We start from the raw sequence: 15,094 nt of genomic DNA on the forward strand, positions 1-15,094 counted from the left end.
TGGAGACTGTGCACTTTCAGTCGAGCAACAGTAAATAAAGGGTGTGTAGGTGTGTCCTCCTCACCTTTCCTCAGCAGGTTGTTGCATTAATTTGAGGCTTTTTTATGGCGCCTCTGCACAGTCACGAGGCGTGATAAACATCTGAACTGTCCTCCTTGAAGGTCCTGGACTTTAAACCCCAGAATGTCCCCTCCACATATGCACCCATGACTCATTACGTCGACATGAAAACATGAACAACTAGCTCTATTGTGAGTCAGTCAAGCGTGTAGGTTATTTTTGTCAGGACAGGTAGGACGAAGGTTGATAACTGGCCCGGCAAACAAGGCTCAAATTAAGTGGTTATTGTTATGGATATATGGTTTATGTGCTTCTGCATATATTTTAATTATTGTCAAATATGTTTTTACTTAAAAAAAATATGTATTTCTGTGTTTGTGTGTGTCCTGAAGAGGGCCCACGACTTCCCATCCTGTCTGTGTTTTTACCCTGAGGGGTTAGAGCTTGCATGGGTTGCTGGGTAGGGGGGGTGATGGGTTTAAGACTCTGTGTGTGTGTGTGTGTGTGTGTGTGTGTGTGTGTGTTGGGGAGAGTCTGGGGGGTCAGTCTGGAGCAGTGCAGTGGAGTCTTGCCTCCAGTCCAGGATTAGACAGATTCTTTCATTGGTGTCAGTCAGGGCATTGACGGACCTTTCACACAGAGGTCAGACACAGCACATAATCTGCTCAACTCTGATGTCTGAGTTAAGACGTATAGAAAGAAACTCTTTGTCTCCTGTTTCTGTACACGGTATTGTACAAATATCAAATATTAGGTTCAATACTGCACACACACACACACAAAGAAGCCATTATGACTTCATATCACTGCACTAACGTACGTCTTTATGAGGAGTGGGGGGGTATATGATGCCATTTATCACAATACTTCCTCTTGTGATAAGTGATACATAACTGGTGCTACACTGATATTTCTAACAGCTGTCATTCTGTCCACCATGTTGATGAACTGGTTAGTGCACGTGTGCTGAAGAGGCGCTGAGCTACCCCTGTGGATTTTGTCGTCAAGTTGCTTGAAGGGTGGCGATGTATCCAAGCGGTAGCACAATATATTGATCACAGTATCATGATACGATTACCGCGATAGGTTTGGCTGCAGGTTAATATCAGCACGTCATCGCTATTGCCTGATATTGGTGATTTCTGTATAATATTGGTGTCAGACTGAAGTCCAAGGATGTCTTGTAAGTTGCACAGTGCTGATGTACAGGCAATTACTATTTAATTCCCATCTGTCGTTTATTTTTTTTTTTAATGAATGACATTGTTATTTTGTGTATTTTTCCTGTGAACAAATCTCACACAACTACCTAAACGTAGTTCGCAAGATAATTAGATGTAAGATGGACATAAACACTGACACAGCACTTAAATCTGCGTTGTTTCATTTCAAATCCATACGTTTTCATTTTAAATTCATACAGATAAACACAAAATAGCCCAAAAGCTGTCAGTTCAAAATGGAACGTGGACCCATTCATGATTATTGTGGACGAGCACTTGTTGGAACAGCACCATTGATTAATACACGCAAAGCTACTGCCATCCAGCCTAAGGTCCCATCTCATTAGAAAAATACTTTTAACATTCTATTCTTTATTTAGTAGCAGTCGTAGAAATGTCTTCTTCTTCTTTTATATGGGAAAAAGAAGGCTCTTCCAGCTCTCCCACCCTTTCCTGTTCATCCTCCTTTTCTTTCACTTTGTCTTCAGACCACCTTTGTCTCTTTCCTCTGGCTGAGAAAAAGGAGGTCAGGAATGACTTGTAAAGAATGTAATTCATGGACCATAGTAGACTTCATCTAATGCCTTCTTTAAACATGAATACATGTTCAGGGTACGTTAATGAAATCATTCATCTCTTACCCGTCTTGTTTCGAGTCAAAAGTTCTGCTCGTCTTACCCTGTTCCGTGAGCTGGGCCCTGAATGTTCGGTCTTTGTCCCCCTGTTCTGGCCCATCACCTCCCCTGCAGAGTTAAGCTTAACTGCAGGTTCACCAGGTCACAGACAGCCAGAATCAGACAAATAATGCCAGTTTTACTCCATGCTGATTTTTTGCTTCATTGCACTGAAATGGATTTGTCATATTTTCATCCACATCTCCAAAATGAATCTTAATAGCTGAAGAGTACTTGATTGGCTAACATTAGCCGCTTACCTGGAAATGGAGAAATCTAGACTTCTACTGACTGCGAATCTCCTCCTAAGAACTTACATAGCACACAGAATAAAGAGACAAACCCAAGCTTGGAACAGGATAAGATTAAATAAATAGATAAAGTTAGGAGCCAGGAGTTAGCAACCTACTAACAATTGACAGGTGGGTCTTAAGTCTGGTCTTAAAAGTGTCCGCTGAGGAGGGACACTTGTGAAAGGTAGGCTGTTCTATAGCTTTGGACAGCAACAGTATATTTATATTGGCCCAGAGGTTGTCTGGTCTTTGCTCAGTATCGATGGAAACCTTAATACACTGTATATATGATTTATTGGCTCTAACCCCCTTTATATTAGAGAGGAAATGTACAACCAAGATTGCTAGTTGCCCTCAATTCAACCCTCCTGGCACATTTGTCACACAGCAGCCACAGTGATGTTTTTTATGGCCAACTGCTCATCACTAGATGATGCCGAAGAGCAGCTGCTGTGTTGTAAAAATCAATAATATTGGCATGCAGAGTCAAATCTGGGTGTCGTTAAAACTGGAACGCTACTTTAGGCTTGCTCATTTTTGTTTGAAATCAATAGTGGTTATAGCTGCCCACACTTTACAAAAATGTCTGGAATCACATTACTTCACTATAAAGCTTTACGGGCTCCAACATGACATGTCAACAGTCAAATTCAGTTTTGCAAGTCAAAAATCTGGTGGGTTACTTTAGTGTGCTTTATTTCTGGGGAGAATCCCAGTTCAGGGAAACTGGTCAGTGGTTGTTTTCAGTGACAAAAAAAAAAGACTTATTTAACTGTTACCACAGTAAAGGATCTTTAAAATGTTTCCAGTTTTCTTGGATGAAACTTGAGGACACTGATGGAAACTCAGAAATGTATAGATACTTCTGTAAGTACGTAGCAAAGCAACTCACTGGTGGACAGGAGACATGAAGTAACACTGTGAATACATTAGAAACACTGCGGTGAGTGTGCGCCTTCCGTCATCCAGCCTCCCGTTGCACTGAACTGCTGCAAATTGTATCTGTTTGGAAAGAAAAACTTCAGATGAACAAAGAGCGCGAGGGAGGAACAGTTTTCACTGCTGATCAATGAGTTTGGCCCGCTGCTTTGTCTGCCTCATCCTGCCTGCCTGCCTCCGTGTTTGTCCTCCAGTTTAAGCGCTTCTTACTCCTACAGACTGACAGAGTTTCACTGAAGTGATTCAACATGTTAAACTTTTTTTTTTCTTTTTTCTTTTTTTTTGCTTCGTAACTGTGCCTCTGCTGGGTCGGATGTCGGGGAAGGTCTAAACAGGATTTCCTCCACGTCTGCCCTGCATGACCTAAATATTTAATAGCTCAGTAACCTTCTTTTATCCATACACTGCAATTAGTTATAATGCACACATACGCTTTGATGAATGGCTGGTAAATCATTTATTAATGCTTTATAGATCCATTGTAACCAAGCAATTAATATGAAAAAACATAATGCAGAATTAAACAGAAGAAAAAAGAATTAAACAGTGAGAATACCATTCTTCTATTGAAGTAAAAGCCAAGGTGTGGCACGGAACGTCTCATGACGTAGAACACACGCTCGTGAGTTTCAGGGAAAGTTGCATCATTTTATGTCGAGCCTCTGGTTAGCTACCGTCGGCTACCCGTAGGCCCTTTATGCAGCCGCCATTTCCACGTCACAGCAGTCTAATGACTGATATAATTGATTATAGTCCTGTGCTGTTTAGTTAATTGCACCCATTGCAGTGAACCAGCATGACCAGTACCAGTGCACACACAGCTAAAGGGAACGCAGCCATAATTGAGGTTATGAATGACACCTGTGTTTATCCTCAAATGACGGCTGACCTGAGAAAATTTTCTAGTTTAAAGTTTAAATCAACTTAAGCAGCGGATGATATTTCAGGGGCTCCTCGGCCCTCCGCCCCTCCGCACAGCCGACTGGCTGCATTGTCACCTCTTTAATTAACCCAGCATGCCAGTGGAGGTCAGTTCAGCTCTCTTGGACAGATCTTTTTCTAAGGAAAGTTCAAACTGATTGAGGCTGACAGACAGTAGTTAGCTAATGTTTTGCCTATTGTGCAACTAGGTTGATCCTTTGTGTAATTATCGAAGGCTGTGAAACATCCAGTCCAGGCTTGCCAGCTCGGTCTGCCCACTTTCACACTGATGGCTCTGTCTTTCTCTCCAGAGGCTTCCGCTGTGTTGCAACAAGCCACTCAAGAATGCTACTGCATGGCATTACTTTAGTGTAAATCATACTTTCTGAATAAACAGTTGTCACTTCATTAAAGCGTTGAATTTCCAGCCACAATGAGAAAATGTTAAAAAGGTTTAATCCTGTATTTTCACTTCAAAGGATATGAAAATAAAGTAGAACTTCCCCGAGAGGTCACGCATGAATTGTTCTCGCTTTACCCTGTCTCAGTGCTGAGCAAAGCTGGTGTGTACCTCTATGTCTACAGGCATGTTTGCATTTGCTTCCAGTGAGCTGTGTTTCTGCTCTAGGAGTAATGAGCAAGTTCTCGACAACACAGCCGCAGTCCTGGAGGCTGCCCCAGCACCAAGGGAGAGTCATGGGGTAAAAGCAGTCCAGCCCTGAAGCTTCGCCGCAGTCAAATATGAGTCACATGCTTCAACAACTGGGTGCCTGCTGATTAAGGCGCGCCTTTGTTTTAGCAACTATAGGAACACTGCCCCTTTAATAAAGGAGCACAAATATTTAATGGTATGTAGCACAATTTCCTTGTGTGTGAGGGGCTAAGTAGGGCTGTGCCACACATGCCAGCCGCATGGCTCATCAGTCTTGGGTCTGCTGAGCCAACGTAATGCTTTGCAATGTGACAGTGTTGTCTCTGTGGGGATGATGCAGCGCTGTGCCACAGTCTTGACAAGGGTGTAATTGGTTTGTTGGGCTCTGGAGCTTCTTCCTACAAGCCTCCATGTAGTTGTGGGGAAACTGCTGACTTAGAGTCACGAGGAACGCCAAAGTGGACTAATAAGAGAAATTTTCATGGCTCAATTATTCCCTGTCCAAAAACAGGCGGAGTTTTTTTTTTTTTTTTTATGGGTTGGCCATGATTCACTTTATCTTGGCACATCCTCTGTGTGTAGTACACTTTTGTACTCTCATGTTTGGAGGTGATACTCCTTTTTTTTCTGCAGTGCTCTCCCACACTTTCATCGTCTGAGTGAATCAGTACTGTGGCCTCCCGCCTCTCACCTCTTCAGTCTTCTTCCACCAGCATTTGTATGTTCCAGGGTTTAGCGGAAGAACGAACGGTACTAAGGGTGTTGTCTTTTTTTAACATATGAAGGGCTGGAAGTTGTTACTGATTAATTCATTGCTAATATAGTTATCGTCATTAACCATTCAGAGAACCACAAGCTTCTGGTTGACAATCTTGAAAAATCTCTCTGGCTATTTAACCTTTCTGCTGTCACTGTAAGTTGCTAATAGTGGTCCAAAACCTCTTCTGGTTTTTCAGTTTCATGAAAACACTAGTTAAGCCCATTGAAAGAAATATTATTCAGCATTTTAGCTTTAACTGTTAAAACAACTGATTTTTCCATGTAAATCAGGCCAGCAGCACATGAACCTCTCACCAGCTTGTTGTGCTGCTTTCAGGTACTAGAAGTTAACTCTGAATTGTCACTACAGAACAGAACAGGACGCTCGTAGAAGAAGCTAAGATGAGAACAGTTGGAGCCTCACCTACTGCTAGTAGTTGTAGGTAAGGGTCCACTCAGCCGGTGTTATGTTGATTGTTAGCAACAACACTTATAAGCTTGAACGATGTCACAGCAGAGACGGATGTGTCACTTCAAATCATGTATCAGTGGTGCAGTACCCTGCAAATTCTCAAATTGAACAATTTTGAATGTCAGTGTCCTGTATTTTTATCGCTTTGGTCATCAGATGCTGCTGTTTGCATTCCCCAAACATGAAAAGACAGCATCAATCTCAGATGCGTTTGGCTCTGGTAGCATGTGGTGATTGAAGTTGCAACTTTAAATGTGATGAATCAACTTCTGTCCATTATGTGCGCAGCAGCGTGGTGGGATGTATGGAGAGGGCGTTTCTGGAAGACCTAAATGGAGCTGTGCTGCATTGGTGCCCAGTGTTGTGTGTCAAGTCTGGCACTTGAGGCAGCTGGGGCTTTGTGACTCAGTGGGTAGCTGTATCTGAATGGGACCGATGCCATGGATGGCTGATGAATGACTGTGTTTTTCATTACCATCCCCGTCCCATCACAGAGACATTCACTGTCCCCTGCAGGTGTCTGAACAGGCATCTGGGGTTCAGATCCGGAGACTTTTGGGGGACTCTGCTGTCCTGTCCTGTCCGTCTCTGACGACAACGGTGGTCAGTGATCTGCAAAGAGAGACATTCTGTTTGGCTAAGTGAAAGCCCCCAGGCCTCCGCTCTGTGCCCTGAAGGCCTCTTGGAGCTGAGCACTGAGGCTGCTGTCAGATGATGTCCTTGGGGTGACAGAGCAGGAAACGGCCCAGTAAACTCTTAACACATCAATGCATAGAAGGAGCCGCTCACTCACAGAATAGCGAAATGCGTAGAAGGATAAAACCTAGATGAGAGAACGGGGCCAGTATTTTCACATCGTGATACATCGAAAGCTCCGTGATGGGCAGTATCTATAAACTTAAGAAATATTAACTGCTGTTGCAAAGTTTTGCTGCCCACTTCTTCCTCCTAATTCAGCGGCAGAATATTCCTGAACTTCACACGTCATCATCCCACTGCTGAACTTTGAAATTAATGATTATATGAGTTCTGACTTATCTCTTAAACACAGGTACTTTCCACTGCTTTAAACATTTCCAACCAATTACTGCTTGAATTACAGATTAAAAAAAAAAAAAAGGAACCACTGCAAATTCTGTTTACACCACGGCAGTCTGGAGCAGTTCAAATTATGGACTCTGTTTTATACCCAGAGCACAAGGTGACATATTTGATTCACTTGGTTCAGTCTAATACTCAACAATTTTCAGTTCAACATAAAGAAAACAGGGAAATGTTTGACATTTTGGGATAAAAATGTTAAGTTAGCTAAAAAGTATCATTTGAATCTGGACGCGTATCAACTAGACCAAGTTGAAATTACACATCTGAGAATGTAATCCAAACCAACACAGGAAATCATCCCAAATCACAGTGTTTTATGGGTATAAGGAAATGTTTGTTGACATCCAATAGCCAGCAATTACCCATGTTTAGAAAGGCTAGCTTGAAGACATGAACGACAGCCCGTAACCTGCTCCTAAAATGTGTGTGTTCTTACTCAGTGTGATGAATTAACATCTCAAGTCCCTGACAAATCACATGTGAGCCCGTGTGACCCTTGTTTACATGCTCTGGTTCAGCTATTAACAGAAAAGTACACTTTCCCATACTCTAGAAAAAAACCAACTGTAAGTGGAGCAGAATAAGTACGGCCACTTTATCGAAACTGATGGGCTTTGATGATCGGGTTTGTAGATATTTTGCTCACTAACCTCCGTTCTCGTCATTTGTGAATTTGCGCTGAAACGTTTATGCTCTAAGTGTTTCCACAGAGCGCCGTCACTCCAGAGACTGAGGGATAGATGTTAGCTGGTCTGTTTCAGGATAAGGTAATTGTGGCAGGTCTCCCGGGTGGAAGCTGAGAGGCTTTAGAGATGCAGCTGTGATGATGACATCGCTGAGAGAAAGTGTCCCAACTATTTCACACAGCTGCAGAGGTCCCCCAGCTCACAGAAAAGTGAAGATGTTACGCGGGACTATGACACTATTGTTTAAGCTGTTTGCATGAATGTAAAGAGACGACCACCGGCTCTCGTGTCACACACACTCACACATACACACACACTTTTTTTCCTCAGATGATGAAGGGCACAATTGGTGGATTTTCTTAAAGCCTTTACACTCTCCAAACTGAGGAGCTTCAGGTCGCATCATCTGTTTACTGCGAGGGGGTTTATAAAGCTCATTGCTTTCGATAAACTCTCGAAGATTTTATCTGACTCATAAGCAAAACAGCCTTAAATATTCAAACAGACAAGAATACACCCTAAATACTCTGAGCTTTTCATTTCTGAGTACTTAAAACATCTCTAAGCCTCCACTTGACTTCCACGTGAGCCATGACTGCGTGTCCAAATCAGGCAGTAACCACACACATCGTCTTTTCACTCTCACCCCAATTATATGATTGAGTGGGATGTGAAGATGAAGGCCATGTGTGGTTCATGGTGGAAGTTGTGAAGCCGAACCTCCACACCTGAGTCACTGCAATTATTGTTTAACGTCAGAGTTACACGAAAGGGAGAAGTCATCATCACGGGTGGTTTGGTTGTGGTTTAGGGATCACTTTGTGCTTTAGCCTCGAGACAAGTTTACTGACAAGAAGTTAGTGGAAGTGCTTTGCCTTTTTGCAAATCTGTTCCAAAAAGTAATACGTTCTTTTTTGGCCCGTCCCACCAAGATTCAAGAAAACCGGTTCAATAATTGTTGCGAAGTTCTGCTAACAAACACATTGGAGAAGGTCCTGGGAAGAGTAAAATTTATTCAACATTTATGGAAATATCAGCACAAATATTAGAATTTGAAAAATAAGAAGGTTCAGTCTTCACTCACCCTGCACCGCAGCGTCATATCCAGCTGAGATGGCTTGATGGAACTTGACAAAAAAAAACAAAAAAACAAAAACCTTGCTGATGTCAGAACAGTCACCTTTTTAAGCCTGATCTTTAAGAGAGATTATGAACATAAAAGGCGCTGTGTTTGCACCAGATGACCCTTCACGTTTATGGAGGCTACAAACCACACACTTTAAAACAATAAAAACAAAACAATAATACTTAAAATATGAGGAATGTGGATCCAAAGTACAGGCCAGGAGGGAATGCTGGCAGACGTATTGTTGACTCTGAATGTGCACGTTAATAGACTTATCAGTATCACTCGCTGATTTTTAAAGCACAAGTATACAAGAGGTATTCTTAAGTCAATATTAGTATCATTCTTTCATCTGCAACCTTTGCCATGCCAAACGTAACGAGTGACGGGTAAATAGTAAAACAGAATTCAAACTTACACTTGGTTGCAATTCTTACAAGGTCGATAAGTACAAGACTTCATGGCTTTAATCAGTCTTTGTATTAGGCTTAAAAACAAAGGTCAGTGGGTCAGTTACCATGGTGATAAAATGTGACACTGACAACCGAGGGTCAAACCTTCAGGTATACCACAAATTCAAAATCCTGCTTCATAATGCAGCCCCCTGCACTTGGAGGCTTGGATTATTAGCTTCTTCCATTTATTTCGCATTTCTGTAGCCCTCATTTTAGTCTTACAGAAAGAAAGAAAAACCTTATTGCTATTTGGAACTCCGTGCCCTGCCATCAGGCTTTGCTTCCCTTCTGTAAGGCTAAATTGAGGGGAAAATTAACACATCTCTTCCCATTCTCAGTGACTGAACAGAATACACACAACTCCACCAAGTGCATTTTGGTGCTGGCTCCAGACTTAGAGTGGGCCAATTGGACCTTGATGAGCTGTTTGGCATCGTGCGTGGCAGCCGCCACTATCAGTGTGTGTGTGAATGTGTGTGCGTCAATGGATGAATGAGTCAACACTGTAAATCTGCTGCTAAGGTAGAAAAGGTGTCATAAAAATGAAGCTTGTTTACAGTTTGTGTTGAGCTGAAAAGAGAAGTCTGTTTATAGTGGAAGGTTTAGACGATAATTTAACAGTTCACATCTGTTTTTTATTTCAAATAAGTCAACCAGAGAGTGTCATTAACACCCGCGTGATCGTGTGACAAGGTTGGTTTCTTGGGCCTCTAATATTCTGTTGAGTGATCACCACATTCCCACATCTCAGAGGATTGATGGGAAAAACCTGTGGAATGATATTCATGTGATGGTGAACCGTGAAGTACATGTGGTTGGTGTGAACGTGTTTACTCTCCTGTGAGGTTCTTCCTCATCTGCTGTATTCACTTGATTTGGTTCTAAATGTCGTGTATCTGACACGACAGCTCAGTTGATTCTTGCTCGCAGCAGCGATGCGTCTGCAGCACCTATAGACGCCGGTCCTGGACAAGCCTCAACTTGCCCTCCTCTATCAGAGGCCCTTTAAAATAAATCTCAGGCTTTTGGGCCAAACAAAGATGGAAAACATTCCAGCTATGTTGCAGAGCACCTTACCCCTCACACTCCGAGCATGCTGAGACCAAGCCGCCAAACCCAGCCCTGCTGCTGGATCGCCGCCAGTTGGCCCAGATTTGAACAGCATGGCTAGTGCTCACACGTGCCCGGGTATGTATGCTATGTGAAACAGCCTGAGATGAAGGTGCATTTATCGTGTAGCTTACATGCTCTCAGCTTGTCCTACTTCTGCACCACAAAACCTGCCAGCCCCTTGTGATGGAAGATTGTAATTTTTCTGCTAATGACCTCTGTAGTCTTTCTAAGCAGATATTCTGACGTATGAACCTCAGTTTGAGCTCGACTCTCTGCCTGGCTACATCTGTGCTCTGCTCCCTATTGTACTAATTGAGCCCCCAGTCCCCCCACCCCCTCACCCCTTCAATCTGTTTGTCTTGTGCACAGGTCAATGAACAGGCTAGGAGCTGACAGACCCACCGCGTGTTTGCATACAGCGACGCACACATGCTCAAACTCCCAGAGAAATTATTCCAGCAGGATGCTTTAATTTTTCTGTGTCAGACGTCTCTGCTCGATTGGATCTCCAAACCGGGGTGTTAAATGGAATCACCTCAGATGCTTGTAGGACCACTGAGCTGGCAATTAGAGCTGAGCTGAAGCACTTTCCTATCACCAAAAAAAATTACATTTCAACTGTTTGGATAAGTGATTATTCTTGTGTTATTTTTCACGTGTTATCTATTTTCAGCTCATGGACTCTCTAACCTCTGTACCAACGGTATTTTTCAGTATTGTCAGCTTCAGTTTTTCGATGTATTTTGTGTAGTGACAAGCTGCTTCCTCAGGTTAGTTGTGTTGCCAGTGTGTATTTAAATATTAATTTGTCTGTTCTACATTGTGAATCATCTTGTCCCTGGGTCTGAGAAGACGGTAACTAACAAAGTACAAAGTTCCGTATTTATTAGTTTTATCTTTCACTGTCAGATTGAAAATACATTGTGGGATATGTTTCACAACATTCTCTGACAAACCAGTTTATTAGGTAACTAAATGGCAGCTTAGCGCCAGCCCTGTCCACTATTATAGGATTATTATAGGAAGGAAGTTAGATCAAGAACTGTTCTGACTTTGATGTCGCAGGAAGTTCTTGACTTCATCTGACTGGAATGTGAATTGAACTCATTGATTGTAACAATGGTAATTTCATGTTATTATTCATACATGAAGTGAAGTTCAGGCATAAAATGAGGAAGTGGGTGTATGTGCGGCCTTCTGATTTAACAATACACGCCTGCAGTGTTTCCATGGCCGCCCCACATGTGCGATGCTCCTGTGAAACGCTGGCGGAGAGCTCGTCCATGCTAGGGAGTTGTCTTTGAGGCCGGCAGCTGAGTGACCACTGCAGCAGCGGTTGCTGAGCTGACAGGCAGGCATGTGAGGAATCTGTGTCTGAGGTCTGAAAGGACAGCAGCTGGGAGCGAGGCAGAGAGCGCGGGGAAATGGGCGTCTTACTGCCAAGGCACCTGTCTTCAGTGAAAGGCCCCTCTGTAGGGCAGAGCAGGTGTCGGCAGAGCAGTTAAGCCCTTAAGTTGAAGCGCCCACACACTGAATTATAGCCATTTATCCATTGGACCTCATCAATGCTAAGGTCAATGCCCAGTTGCCCTCTGCCTTTCCGCTCTTTTTTAGTGAAGGCCTCCTTCCTGACAGGACTTCCCTCTTCCTCTCATCAGCTGGTCTGTTTACTATGGCGGTTCTTTAACCAAACAGCTCAATGACTCCATCCACTACAGTCGTTCCCTTGTGTTTTGTCTCAAGGTCTCACTCGCAGCTCATTTTCACGTGTGTCAACACAGCGCAATGCTGTGAAGCTCCTTCTTCCCCTGTCTGAACAAGCAAACTATTGATCCTGGGAAAGGAAGTGACTCTGTCAGGTGCTTGTCCAGATGGATCATTCAGCAGACTGAATCAGGGAGAAGGAGCACTTGTTTCCTCATGTGATTGGCTGATTTTGGAGGTAGATAAACAAGAGGGACACCTCACTTAAATGCTTGGTTTAATTTAAAACCAACAAATATCCAATATTGAGAGGCTGGAGCTGATGAATTTATGCCAATTTTATTCACAAATCAATCACTGTTGCAGATTATTCAAAACAACAATACAGTACATAGCAATGACAGCCCTACGGGAACACTTGTTGCAGAATGTCATTATAAAGAAGGAAGCAACAACCTGGTTTTCAAACAAACCTTCACTGAAAGGCTCATTATGGTGTGGGTGACGTCTTTATTTGTTGCCAATTCCTGCAAGTTTTTCCATGCTTTTTTGTTTATTCATCCCCCTTCTCTTTCATGCACCGATTTGAAAAATCATTTATCTCATTGTTGCTCCCAGCAAGAGTGGCAGGTTGAAACATTCATGCTCGACGAACAATGCAGCCAAGGCGTTTTGAAACAAAGGAGGCGATTTGACGTCAGCACCTCGCCTCGCTGAACAAAGAAATTGCATCCAAAAGGCAGACAAGTGGACAACTGCAGGAGGCTCAGCTCAGAGCTGGCTCAGACTCAGTCAGAGGAGGGCATGCACAGGGTAGGGGCGGCATCCTTTTGTTGTTCTGGATTTTATCTGCATGTATTCTACACAGATTTGGGATAATAAGAAGAGCAAGATCCGCAGCTTGTTCTAGATGCAATTGTAGCTTCTGATAATCGAGGCAGCGAGCGCTGATTTATTTATTTTTCAGAATTAGCGCATGTGCCTGTGTGTGTGCTGGTTGTCTGCCAAATGCGTCCTCTGTCTCCCTCTCACACACACACCTAAAAAGCACCTCCCCTCCCAGTTACCATGGACACAAAAGCACAGGACCTAAAATTGTCACTGCCACTGATGTGCACACCTCATAGACCTGAATCAGCTTACAGACAAATCAGGAAAGGAGCTTTTCCGCTCGCCGTTGAATAGAAATGCAGATGAGCCAGAAGCAGGAATTGATGTTATATAACCATGCTTTCTTGTTGGATAAAAGTGAAGGTAAGCAGCATTTAGGAGGAGAAGTTGAAGCAAGGACAAGAGGAAAGTTAGTCTTTTCCTGCATAAGCCAAAATGACACATCCACCTCGTGGCTTCCCACGCTGTTATATCAGTAAATCATGGAGACGAAGTTCCCGACCCGGACTTTGACTCAGTCAAATCCAAATCAACCTAATCATCCTATCGCAATTCTGCAGCATCATTAAGATGAAATGACCTCACGCCTGACAAGTGAAACCCTGATTTCCATATCAGTTTTACAGCATTTAAAACAAAGAGTGTGAGAGGCTGAGTCATCGTGTTGATGTTTTAATGATCCAGTGAAATTAGCCTCACTTTCATCCAAGTCCTGCTAATTAATGGATGTGTCGCTGAGCAATTGCACATTTCCCCAAAGGTTCTCGGTCTAAAATAACGCCCTTGCACAGTAAAGCTGATAATGTTTTACCAACACCTGCTATGCTATCTCACACACACACACATAGCAGGTCAGCTCGAGGTGTGTGTGTGCGTGTGTGTGTGGAGTGGAGCACTTATCTATGAAGGACAGGAAAGAAAAGGCAGCTGCTTACGGGAGTGATGGTGAAGTTGCTCTTTACAGGGTTACCAGCGATGTGAATTTGTGTTCAAAGCATGAATCCAGTATTACATTGACAGTGACATAACAAGGCCACTGAGGAACTATGGTGGACGATTCCGTACTCCAGACTGAAAAAAAGTACAGCACATAAAACACTTCACTCTGTATTCAGTAGTTCTGGGCGATGTGGAAAATAATGACTGTCACGATATCTATCTCTTCTCAGATTATCCAGTTGTATCGGTTGTCCATATTGTAAGAAGTATCACAGCTGGACTATATATACATATATATATACATATATATATATATATATATATATATATATATATATATATATATATATATATATATATATATATATATATATATATATACACATATATATATATATACACATATATATATATATATATATATACACATATATATATATATATATATACATACATACATATATATATATATATATATATATATATATATATATATACATATATATATATATATATATACACATATATATATATATACACATATATATATATATATATATATATACACATATATATATATATATACATACATATATATATATATATATATATATATATATATATATATATATATATATATATATATATATATATATATATATATATATATATATATATATATATATATATATATAGCCCACCAACTTTTTTGAAACTCAGACTCACAGGTTTTATGTAATCCTGCTGAGTTACTGAGGCACAAACAGTCCAGATCACGTACGCTTCTCAGTGGAGGTAGAAATATACAGTTGTTGTAGGCTTGATTATACATTTCCAGTGTGGAGGATGAACAGGTGCAGGTTAATTAAAAAATCTGTTGACTATAACATCTTGTTGTGGTGGGGGAGGGCGGGATTATCTGCACCGCCCACCTGCTGCTGCTGAGAGGTGATCAGAAATGACTGACGCCTCTTGCTCAGTTGCTTCCTGGACCTGGAGACGTTACCGTGACCTGCTGGTTTGTTTACAGCTCTCTTTTGCTCTACATGTTATAAAAGTTTTAACTGTAGGATGATGAGGGCT

General features: G+C 42.1%; 1 protein-coding gene across 1 annotated transcript in view; it reads left to right on the top strand.

Moving 5' to 3' along the window:
* Nucleotides 1-15,094, top strand: part of traf4a (tnf receptor-associated factor 4a) — a 35,278-nt gene that overhangs the window by 586 nt on the left and 19,598 nt on the right. The window lies entirely within an intron of this gene.

Source organism: Aulostomus chinensis, chromosome 10 (assembly GCF_037954235.1).
Source record: "Aulostomus chinensis isolate RoL2024-O1b breed Wild chromosome 10, RoL_Achi_v1.0, whole genome shotgun sequence".
NCBI lineage: Eukaryota > Metazoa > Chordata > Actinopteri > Syngnathiformes > Aulostomidae > Aulostomus > Aulostomus chinensis.